Source organism: Podarcis liolepis (assembly GCF_965112155.1).
Source record: "Podarcis liolepis genome assembly, contig: HAP1_SCAFFOLD_38, whole genome shotgun sequence".
Taxonomy (NCBI): domain Eukaryota; kingdom Metazoa; phylum Chordata; class Lepidosauria; order Squamata; family Lacertidae; genus Podarcis; species Podarcis liolepis.
This window is the reverse complement of record NW_028148749.1, coordinates 1,349,020-1,357,733: the sequence shown is the minus strand read 5'-3', so window position 1 is coordinate 1,357,733 and position 8,714 is coordinate 1,349,020.

Here is an 8,714-nt window from a genome sequence, read left to right as displayed (position 1 = left end):
AAAAATCCCTAAGCCCCGGGGTCACAATTTCAGCAAAAATCTGACTTTTGGCAGTTCACTCAAAAATGGTGCCAACCGCTTGCAAATGCTCACCTGAAAGCTTTGGCACGCGAAACAGAAGGCTTTTTATCACAGGACAAGAAATCAGCCCTCAAAAACTTAACCGGTAGAAAATATTTTTTTGAAAAAATCCCTAATCCCCGGGGTCACAATTTCAGAAAAAATCTGACTTTTGGCAATTCACTCAAAAATGGTGCCAAAAGCTTGAAAATGCTCCCGTGAAAGGTTTGGCACGCGAAACAGAAGGCTTTTTATCACAGGACAAGAAATCAGCCCTCAAAAACTTAACCGGCAGAAAATATTTTTTTGAAAAAATCCCTAAGCCCCGGGGTCACAATTTCAGAAAAAATCTGACTTTTGGCAGTTCACTCAAAAATGGTGCCAAAAGCTTCAAAATGCTCCCCTGAAATGTTTGGCACTCGAAACAGAAGGCTTTTTATCAAAGGACAAGAAATCAGCCCTCAAAAACTTAACCGGCAGAAAATATTTTTTTGAAAAAATCCCTAAGTCCCGGGGTCACAATTTCAGCAAAAATCTGACTTTTGGCAGTTCACTCAAAAATGGTGCCAACCGCTTGCAAATGCTCACCTGAAAGCTTTGGCGATGGAAACAGAAGGCTTTTTATCACAGGACAAGAAATCAGCCCTCAAAAACTTAACCGGCAGAAAATATTTTTTTGAAAAAATCCCTAAGCCCTGGGGTCACAATTTCAGCCAAAATCTGACTTTTGGCAGTTCACTCAAAAATGGTGCCAACCGCTTGCAAATGCTCACCTGAAAGCTTTGGCATTCGAAACAGAAGGCTTTTTATCACAGGACAAGAAATCAGCCCTCAAAAACTTAACCGGCAGAAAATATTTTTTTGAAAAAATCCCTAAGCCCCGGGGTCACAATTTCAGCAAAAATCTGACTTTTGGCAGTTCACTCAAAAATGGTGCCAAAAGCTTGAAAATGCTCACCTGAAAGCTTTGGCGATGGAAACAGAAGGCTTTTTATCACAGGACAAATAATCAGCCCTCAAAAACTTAACCGGCAGAAAATATTTTTTTGAAAAAATCCCTAAGCCCCGGGGTCACAATTTCAGAAAAAATCTGACTTTTGGCAGTTCACTCAAAAATGGTGCCAACCGCTTGCAAATGCTCACCTGAAAGGTTTGGCACTCGAAACAGAAGGCTTTTTATCACAGGACAAGAAATCAGCCCTCAAAAACTTAACCGGCAGAAAATATTTTTTTGAAAAAATCCCAAACCCCCGGGTCACAATTTCAGCAAAAATCTGACTTTTGGCAGTTCACTCAAAAATGGTGCCAACCGCTTGCAAATGCTCACCTGAAAGCTTTGGCGATGGAAACAGAAGGCTTTTTATCACAGGACAAGAAATCAGCCCTCAAAAACTTAACCGGCAGAAAATATTTTTTTGAAAAAATACCAGCAAAAATCTGACTTTTGGCAGTTCACTCAAAAATGGTGCCAACCGCTTGCAAATGCTCACCTGAAAGCTTTGGCGATGGAAACAGAAGGCTTTTTATCACAGGACAAGAAATCAGCCCTCAAAAACTTAACCGGCAGAAAATATTTTTTTGAAAAAATCCCTAAGCCCCGGGGTCACAATTTCAGCAAAAATCTGACTTTTGGCAGTTCACTCAAAAATGGTGCCAACCGCTTGCAAATGCTCACCTGAAAGCTTTGGCGATGGAAACAGAAGGCTTTTTATCACAGGACAAGAAATCAGCCCTCAAAAACTTAACCGGCAGAAAATATTTTTTTGAAAAAATGCCTAAGCCCCGGGGTCACAATTTCAGCAAAAATCTGACTTTTGGCAGTTCACTCAAAAATGGTGCCAACCGCTTGCAAATGCTCCGCTGAAAGGTTTGGCACGCGAAACAGAAGGCTTTTTATCACAGGACAAATAATCAGCCCTCAAAAACTTAACCGGCAGAAAATATTTTTTTGAAAAAATCCCTAAGCCCCGGGGTCACAATTTCAGAAAAAATCTGACTTTTGGCAGTTCACTCAAAAATGGTGCCAAAAGCTTGAAAATGCTCCCCTGAAAGGTTTGGCACTCGAAACAGAAGGCTTTTTATCACAGGACAAGAAATCAGCCCTCAAAAACTTAACCGGCAGAAAATATTTTTTTGAAAAAATCCCTAAGCCCCGGGGTCACAATTTCAGCAAAAATCTGACTTTTGGCAGTTCACTCAAAAATGGTGCCAACCGCTTGCAAATGCTCACCTGAAAGCTTTGGCGATGGAAACAGAAGGCTTTTTATCACAGGACAAGAAATCAGCCCTCAAAAACTTAACCGGCAGAAAATATTTTTTTGAAAAAATGCCTAAGCCCCGGGGTCACAATTTCAGCAAAAATCTGACTTTTGGCAGTTCACTCAAAAATGGTGCCAACCGCTTGCAAATGCTCCGCTGAAAGGTTTGGCACGCGAAACAGAAGGCTTTTTATCACAGGACAAGAAATCAGCCCTCAAAAACTTAACCGGCAGAAAATATTTTTTTGAAAAAATCCCTAAGCCCCGGGGTCACAATTTCAGCAAAAATCTGACTTTTGGCAGTTCACTCAAAAATGGTGCCAAAAGCTTGAAAATGCTCCCCTGAAAGGTTTGGCGATGGAAACAGAAGGCTTTTTATCACAGGACAAGAAATCAGCCCTCAAATACTTAACCGGCAGAAAATATTTTTTTGAAAAAATGCCTAAGCCCCGGGGTCACAATTTCAGCAAAAATCTGACTTTTGGCAGTTCACTCAAAAATGGTGCCAACCGCTTGCAAATGCTCCCCTGAAAGGTTTGGCACGCGAAACAGAAGGCTTTTTATCACAGGACAAGAAATCAGCCCTCAAAAACTTAACCGGCAGAAAATATTTTTTGGAAAAAATCCCTAAGCCCCGGGGTCACAATTTCAGCAAAAATCTGACTTTTGGCAGTTCACTCAAAAATGGTGCCAAAAGCTTGAAAATGCTCCCCTGAAAGGTTTGGCGATGGAAACAGAAGGCTTTTTATCACAGGACAAGAAATCAGCCCTCAAAAACTTAACCGGCAGAAAATATTTTTTTGAAAAAATCCCTAAGCCCCGGGGTCACAATTTCAGCAAAAATCTGACTTTTGGCAGTTCCCTCAAAAATGTTGCCAAAAGCTTGAAAATGGTCACCTGAAAGCTTTGGCGATGGAAAGAGAAGGCTTTTTATCACAGGACAAGAAATCAGCCCTCAAAAACTTAACCGGCAGAAAATATTTTTTTTAAAAAAAATCCCTAAGCCCAGGGGTCACAATTTCAGCAAAAATCTGACTTTTGGCAGTTCACTCAAAAATGGTGCTAACCGCTTGCAAATGCTCACCTGAAAGCTTTGGCATGCGAAACAGAAGGCTTTTTATCACAGGACAAGAAATCAGCCCTCAAAAACTTAACCGGCAGAAAATATTTTTTTGAAAAAATCCCTAAGCCCTGGGGTCACAATTTCAGCCAAAATCTGACTTTTGGCAGTTCACTCAAAAATGGTGCCAACCGCTTGCAAATGCTCACCTGAAAGCTTTGGCGATGGAAACAGAAGGCTTTTTATCACAGGACAAGAAATCAGCCCTCAAAAACTTAACCGGCAGAAAATATTTTTTTGAAAAAATCCCTAAGCCCCGGGGTCACAATTTCAGCAAAAATCTGACTTTTGGCAGTTCACTCAAAAATGGTGCCAACCGCTTGCAAATGCTCACCTGAAAGCTTTGGCGATGGAAACAGAAGGCTTTTTATCACAGGACAAGAAATCAGCCCTCAAAAACTTAACCGGCAGAAAATATTTTTTTGAAAAAATGCCTAAGCCCCGGGGTCACAATTTCAGCAAAAATCTGACTTTTGGCAGTTCACTCAAAAATGGTGCCAACCGCTTGCAAATGCTCCGCTGAAAGGTTTGGCACGCGAAACAGAAGGCTTTTTATCACAGGACAAGAAATCAGCCCTCAAAAACTTAACCGGCAGAAAATATTTTTTGGAAAAAATCCCTAAGCCCCGGGGTCACAATTTCAGCAAAAATCTGACTTTTGGCAGTTCACTCAAAAATGGTGCCAAAAGCTTGAAAATGCTCCCCTGAAAGGTTTGGCGATGGAAACAGAAGGCTTTTTATCACAGGACAAGAAATCAGCCCTCAAAAACTTAACCGGCAGAAAATATTTTTTGGAAAAAATCCCTAAGCCCCGGGGTCACAATTTCAGCAAAAATCTGACTTTTGGCAGTTCACTCAAAAATGGTGCCAACCGCTTGCAAATGCTCCCGTGAAAGGTTTGGCACGCGAAACAGAAGGCTTTTTATCACAGGACAAGAAATCAGCCCTCAAAAACTTAACCGGCAGAAAATATTTTTTGGAAAAAATCCCTAAGCCCCGGGGTCACAATTTCAGCAAAAATCTGACTTTTGGCAGTTCACTCAAAAATGGTGCTAACCGCTCACCTGAAAGCTTTGGCACGAGAAACAGAAGGCTTTTTATCACAGGACAAGAAATCAGCCCTCAAACACTTAACCGGCAGAAAATATTTTTTTTTAAAAAAATCCCTAAGCCCAGGGGTCACAATTTCAGCAAAAATCTGACTTTTGGCAGTTCACTCAAAAATGGTGCTAACCGCTTGCAAATGCTCACCTGAAAGTTTTGGCACGCGAAACAGAAGGCTTTTTATCACAGGACAAGAAATCAGCCCTCAAAAACTTAACCGGCAGAAAATATTTTTTTGAAAAAATCCCTAAGCCCCGGGGTCACAATTTCAGAAAAAATCTGACTTTTGGCAGTTCACTCAAAAATGGTGCCAAAAGCGTGAAAATGCTCCCCTGAAAGGTTTGGCACTCGAAACAGAAGGCTTTTTATCACAGGACAAGAAATCAGCCCTCAAAAACGTAACCGGCAGAAAATATTTTTTTGAAAAAATCCCTAAGCCCCGGGGTCACTATTTCAGCAAAAATCTGACTTTTGGCAGTTCACTCAAAAATGGTGCCAACCGCTTGCAAATGCTCACCTGAAAGCTTTGGCGATGGAAACAGAAGGCTTTTTATCACAGGACAAGAAATCAGCCCTCAAAAACTTAACCGGCAGAAAATATTTTTTTGAAAAAATCCCTAAGCCCCGGGGTCACAATTTCAGCAAAAATCTGACTTTTGGCAGTTCACTCAAAAATGGTGCCAACCGCTTGCAAATGCTCCCCTGAAAGGTTTGGCGATGGAAACAGAAGGCTTTTTATCACAGGACAAGAAATCAGCCCTCAAAAACTTAACCGGCAGAAAATATTTTTTTGAAAAAATCTGACTTTTGGCAGTTCACTCAAAAATGGTGCCAACCGCTTGCAAATGCTCACCTGAAAGCTTTGGCGATGGAAACACAAGGCTTTTTATCACAGGACAAGAAATCAGCCCTCAAAAACTTAACCGGCAGAAAATATTTTTTTGAAAAAATCCCTAAGCCCCGGGGTCACAATTTCAGCAAAAATCTGACTTTTGGCAGTTCACTCAAAAATGGTGCCAACCGGATGCAAATGCTCACCTGAAAGCTTTGGCGATGGAAACAGAAGGCTTTTTATCACAGGACAAGAAATCAGCCCTCAAAAACTTAACCGGCAGAAAAGATTTTTTTGAAAAAATCCCTAAGCCCCAGGGTCACAATTTCAGCAAAAATCTGACTTTTGGCAGTTCACTCAAAAATGGTGCCAACCGCTAGCAAATGCTCACCTGAAAGCTTTGGCGATGGAAACAGAAGGCTTTTTATCACAGGACAAGAAATCAGCCCTCAAAAACTTAACCGGCAGAAAATATTTTTTTGAAAAAATCCCTAAGCCCCGGGGTCACAATTTCAGCAAAAATCTGACTTTTGGCAGTTCACTCAAAAATGGTGCCAACCGCTTGCAAATGCTCACCTGAAAGCTTTGGCGATGGAAACAGAAGGCTTTTTATCACAGGACAAGAAATCAGCCCTCAAAAACTTAACCGGCAGAAAATATTTTTTTGAAAAAATCCCTAAGCCCCGGGGTCACAACTTCAGCAAAAATCTGACTTTTGGCAGTTCCCTCAAAAATGGTGCCAACCGGTTGCAAATGCTCCCCTGAAAGGTTTGGCACTTGAAACAGAAGGCTTTTTATCACAGGACAAGAAATCAGCCCTCAAAAACTTAACCGGCAGAAAATATTTTTTTGAAAAAATCCCTAAGCCACAATTTCAGCAAAAATCTGACGTTCACTCAAAAATGGTGCCAACCGCTTGCAAATGCTCACCTGAAAACTTAGGCGATGGAAACAGAAGGCTTTTTATCACAGGACAAGAAATCAGCCCTCAAAAACTTAACCGGCAGAAAATATTTTTTTGAAAAAATCCCTAAGCCCTGGGGTCACAATTTCAGCAAAAATCTGACTTTTGGCAGTTCACTCAAAAATGGTGCCAACCGCTTGCAAATGCTCACCTGAAAGCTTAGGCGATGGAAACAGAAGGCTTTTTATCACAGGACAAGAAATCAGCCCTCAAAAACTTAACCTGCAGAAAATATTTTTTTGAAAAAATCCCTAAGCCCCGGGGTCACAATTTCAGCAAAAATCTGACTTTTGGCAATTCACTCAAAAATGGTGCCAAAAGCTTGAAAATGCTCCCCTGAAAGGTTTGGCACTCGAAACAGAAGGCTTTTTATCACAGGACAAGAAATCAGCCCTCAAAAACTTAACCGGCAGAAAATATTTTTTTGAAAAAATCCCTAAGCCCCGGGGTCACAATTTCAGCAAAAATCTGACTTTTGGCAGTTCACTGAAAAATGGTGCCAACCGCTTGCAAATGCTCACCTGAAAGCTTTGGCGATGGAAACAGAAGGCTTTTTATCACAGGACAAGAAATCAGCCCTCAAAAACTTAACCGGCAGAAAATATTTTTTTGAAAAAATCCCTAAGCCCCGGGGTCACAATTTCAGCAAAAATCTGACTTTTGGCAGTTCACTCAAAAATGGTGCCAACCGGTTGCAAATGCTCACCTGAAAGCTTTGGCGATGGAAACAGAAGGCTTTTTATCACAGGACAAGAAATCAGCCCTCAGAAACTTAACCGGCAGAAAATATTTTTTTGAAAAAATCCCTAAGCCCCGGGGTCACAATTTCAGCAAAAATCTGACTTTTGGCAGTTCACTCAAAAATGGTGCCAACCGCTTGCAAATGCTCACCTGAAAGCTTTGGCGATGGAAACAGAAGGCTTTTTATCACAGGACAAGAAATCAGCCCTCAAAAACTTAACCGGCAGAAAATATTTTTTTGAAAAAATCCCTAAGCCCCGGGGTCACAATTTCAGAAAAAATCTGACTTTCGGAAATTCACTCAGAAATGGTGCCAAACGGTTGCAAATGCTCCCGTGTGAGGTTTTTCGGTTGAAACAGACATCTTTTTATCACAGGAAAAGTAATCAGCCCTCAAAAACTTAACCGGCAGAAAATATTTTTTTGAAAAAATCCCTAAGCCCCGGGGTCACAATTTCATCAAAAATCTGACTTTCGGCAATTCACTCAGAAATGGTGCCAAACGGTTGCAATTGCTCCACTGAGAGTTTTGGCAGTCGAAACAGAAGGCTTTTTATCACAGGAAAAGAAATCAGCCTTCGACAACTTCACCGGCAGAAAATGATTTTTTTCATAGAACGTCTGACTTTCTCAATTCACTCAAAAATGGTGCCAAATGGTTGCAAATACTCCCCTGAAAGGTTTTTCGGTGGAAACAGAAGTCTTTTTATCACAGGAAAAGGAATCAGACCTCAACAACTTAACCGGCAGAAAAAGATTTTTTTGAAAAAATCCCTAAGCCCCAAGGTCACAATTTCAGCAAAAATCTGACTTATGGCAATTCACTCAAAAATGGTGCCAAAAGCTTGAAAATGCTCCCCTGAAAGCTTTGGCGATGGAAACAGAAGGCCATTTATCACAGGACAAGAAATCAGCCCTCAAAAACTTAACCGGCAGAAAATATTTTTTTGAAAAAATCCCTAAGCCCCGGGGTCACAATTTCAGCAAAAATCTGACTTTTGGCAGTTCACTCAAAAATGGTGCCAACCGGTTGCAAATGCTCACCTGAAAGCTTTGGCGATGGAAACAGAAGGCTTTTTATCACAGGACAAGAAATCAGCCCTCAGAAACTTAACCGGCAGAAAATATTTTTTTGAAAAAATCCCTAAGCCCCGGGGTCACAATTTCAGCAAAAATCTGACTTTTGGCAGTTCACTCAAAAATGGTGCCAACCGCTTGCAAATGCTCACCTGAAAGCTTTGGCGATGGAAACAGAAGGCTTTTTATCACAGGACAAGAAATCAGCCCTCAAAAACTTAACCGGCAGAAAATATTTTTTTGAAAAAATCCCTAAGCCCCGGGGTCACAATTTCAGAAAAAATCTGACTTTCGGAAATTCACTCAGAAATGGTGCCAAACGGTTGCAAATGCTCCCGTGTGAGGTTTTTCGGTTGAAACAGACATCTTTTTATCACAGGAAAAGTAATCAGCCCTCAAAAACTTAACCGGCAGAAAATGATTTTTTTGACAAAAAATCCCTAAGCCCCGGGGTCACAATTTCATCAAAAATCTGACTTTCGGCAATTCACTCAGAAATGGTGCCAAACGGTTGCAATTGCTCCACTGAGAGTTTTGGCAGTCGAAACAGAAGGCTTT